This window comes from Bos indicus, chromosome 2 (assembly GCF_029378745.1).
Source record: "Bos indicus isolate NIAB-ARS_2022 breed Sahiwal x Tharparkar chromosome 2, NIAB-ARS_B.indTharparkar_mat_pri_1.0, whole genome shotgun sequence".
Classification (NCBI taxonomy): Eukaryota; Metazoa; Chordata; class Mammalia; order Artiodactyla; family Bovidae; genus Bos; species Bos indicus.
In genome coordinates this window covers 122532479-122535600 of record NC_091761.1, presented here as the reverse complement: position 1 = coordinate 122535600, position 3122 = coordinate 122532479, and the positions used below count along the sequence as shown (strand labels likewise).

Here is a 3122-nt window from a genome sequence, read left to right as displayed (position 1 = left end):
CCTTCCTGCCCCTCAGACAGGCAGGGGTGTGGGCGTCACAGCTGGGGCGGGGCGGCAGGGGAAGGGCCCCGGCCTGCCTCGAGTAGGACAGCGGGGGGCCGCCGCCACTCCCGGAGGGGCTTCCCTTACGACTCCACTGCCTGCTGTTTGCCAGGGCTCAGGGCTGGGGTTTCAGCAGTTTCACTCACAAAACCCCGCTGACAGGATGCTCACCACCACCCTGGATGCAGGGACTGTTAGCAGTCCCATTTCCGGACAGAAGTTAGACCCTCAGAGAGGTCAAGGCATCCACCCAAAGTCACACAGCAGTTAGTGCTGGCGGCAGGATTCAAACCCAGGTCTGCCCAGCTACAAAAACGGCTACTGCTTCGTGTCCCCCACCTTGTTAAGTGTTTCCTAAGCATGGTTACAAAGTCGGACGCGACTAAGCGACTTCACTTTCACTTTCAAGCATGGTCCTGGATCCACGCCTTTAATCCTCTAAAGTGAAGTTGTTCAGTCGTGTCCGACTCTTTGCCACCCAGTGGACCTTAGCCGACCAGGCTTCTGTGTCCGTGGGATTTCCCAGGCAAGAATACCGGGGTGGGTTGCCATTTCCTTCTCCAGGGGATCTTCCCAACCCAGGGATCGAACCTGGGTCTCCTGCATTGCAGGCAGACGCTTTACCCTCTGAGCCACCAGGGAGGCTGACCACTCCTCTCATCTTCTCAGCCCTTTCAGGGAGCTACTATTATCCCTATTTTACAGATGAAGAAACTGAGGCACAGAGAGGGGAAGTGATTTGCCCGAGGGTACACAATTTACCCGTGGAGGAATGGAGATTTGAACTAAGGCTTGACTGGTTCTAGAAATCAGTGTCTTCACTCTACCCTGAGCCTCAGAGAGAAGCCCAAACCAGGACAAGAATAATTACTAAACAAACCCACCAACTGGGTGTCAGGTCCTGGGCTCGGCTCTTCCCACAGCTGGGTCATCAAGGCGTCCGTCATAGCAATCTGGGGAACTCACCATCAGGTCCCTCTTTGTGAGCCTCAAGGCCCCCGATGCTCCCATGTCATCAGGGGTTTTTCTGCCTCGCTCTTAGGAAAAGCTGGAACGAATCTACTGAGACTATTAAACAAGTTACACTGGGATCTATACTCCCTTCTCAGATGAGAAATTATCTGTGTTGCAATAAAGGAAGGGAATAGGAGGCACTTGCAGAATTCCTGCAAGAAGTCTGCTCGGTCCAGACACTGAGAGTTCACTTGCTATGTGAAGCTTCCTCCAGTGGAGAAACTCAGCAGGACCTGCCATGCAGTCCCAGCCTCTTATGAGATCACAGAGTTAGAATTGGTTACTACAGCTGCCCATCATTTATACACCAAGAGAGGTTATTAAAGGTCTCTAGCTCCTCCCTCTCAGCAGGAGCTGCTCTATTAGACCTACAAAACTTGGCTGGGGGTCTTGATCAAACCTTTCTCTTTGCCAATGAGACCAAAAAGGGTTCTACAAGTTTGAGGCTCCTGGGCAGCCCAGCCAAGCCCTTCCCTACTTAATTTTCAAGCCTGTCTTTGCTCTTGTTGTTACAGGCCTTGCTGAGACCAGGTATCATAGAAAGGTGGTACAGAGTGGAGGTTAACAGCTTGGCTCAGAGGCTCATGCCTTGGGTTCAAATCCCAGCCCCTCCCAGCTGGGTAGCCAATCAGTTCAGTCAGTTCAGTCACTCAGTCATGTCCGACTCTTTGCGACCCCATGGACTGCAGCATTCCAGGCCTCCTTATCCATTCCCAACACCCAGAGCTTGCTCAAACTCATGTCCATCGAGTCAGTGATGCCATCCAACCATCTCATCCTCTGTCGTCCCCTTCTCCGCCTGCTTTCAATCTTTCCCAGCATCAGGGTCTTTTCCAATGAGTCAGCTCTTTGCATCAGGTGGCCAAAGTATTGGAGTTTCAGCTTCAGCCTCAGTCCTTCCAATGAATATTCAGGACTGATTTCCTATAGGATCAGGATCTCCTTGCAAACCAGCAAAATTGGGTAGCCAGTACAGCAAGAAATACCCTTCTTTCCCCAAGAATAGCAAGTCCAGACTGCCGGAGATGAGGACAGCAGAGGCCTGAGGCCAGGCTGACGAGTCTGGATTTAATGGTGCTGGGAAGACATTTGAAAATTTAATACTGTAATACATGATAGCCATGAATAATACTATGGTTTGGTGAAACCAGAGCCAGTATGGAGTCAATTCCCAAAGAGAGGTCCAAATGTACTAATGGAGCCAAGAACTCATTGTACATGGCATAGGGATGAATACTTTTCATTTTTATGGTGATAAATTCATTTTCATGTGCATTATAAAAATATACATAACGACCTCATGGATTCTGTTATTTTCCATTTACGGGAGTAATATAAAGTCTCAATGTAAAACAGAAGCATTTAAATTTTTTAAAAAAGCAATAGTTTGATTTAAAGAAAATTATCAAGGAGCCATAGCCAATGAGGCAGGCATACGCGGCCAACAGCCTCGGAGAGGGTAAAGGCGTCGCCGGTTTGGGAATCCTGGCGCATGAGAAATCCCTCAGTGGTTATGTGATCTCAGACAAGGCGCCTAATCTCTCTGTCTGAGCTGTTGTTTCCACATCTGCAAAACGGAGGCAGAAGCTCCACCTCAGTGGAGATGAAATGAGGTCACGTGCTTGCACACGTCTTGTTTGTTTCTCCCTTTCCGGCCCACCCTACTCCCCCATCTCAACCACACCCAAGCTTCTGGGAGAAGGCAGAGCTGGAATTTGAACTCTGATCTGTCTGATGCTGAGTCCTGGGACACGCCTCCAGGAGGGTCCAGTGACTGTAAGTGACACGTGCTTTGTGGGCAGGTGGCATTTCCCAAGCACTGTCTCCCTTCCAGAAACGTCAGAATTCTGATGGATCTTCTATCCTTCACTGGATGGCACAGCCTCCAGCACATGCTGGTCCCTGGATGGAGCTTCAGTAACTTCCTGGGGGCTGGAAATCTGATCCTCTTTTTTTTTACTCCCTCCAACTTCCTAGGGAAGGGATAGCTATTATCCCAAAACTAGGTCCCTTGGCCAAGACCACTGTGGTAGGCAGAATAAAGGCCCTCCAAGGGTACCCACATC

General features: G+C 50.1%; 1 non-coding gene across 1 annotated transcript; it reads right to left on the bottom strand.

Moving 5' to 3' along the window:
* Positions 1-612: 612 nt before the first annotated feature.
* Positions 613-684, bottom strand: TRNAC-GCA (transfer RNA cysteine (anticodon GCA)). The gene has a single exon. It is a non-coding gene; the product is annotated as a tRNA-Cys (tRNA).
* Between the last annotated feature and the right edge of the window lie 2438 nt (positions 685-3122).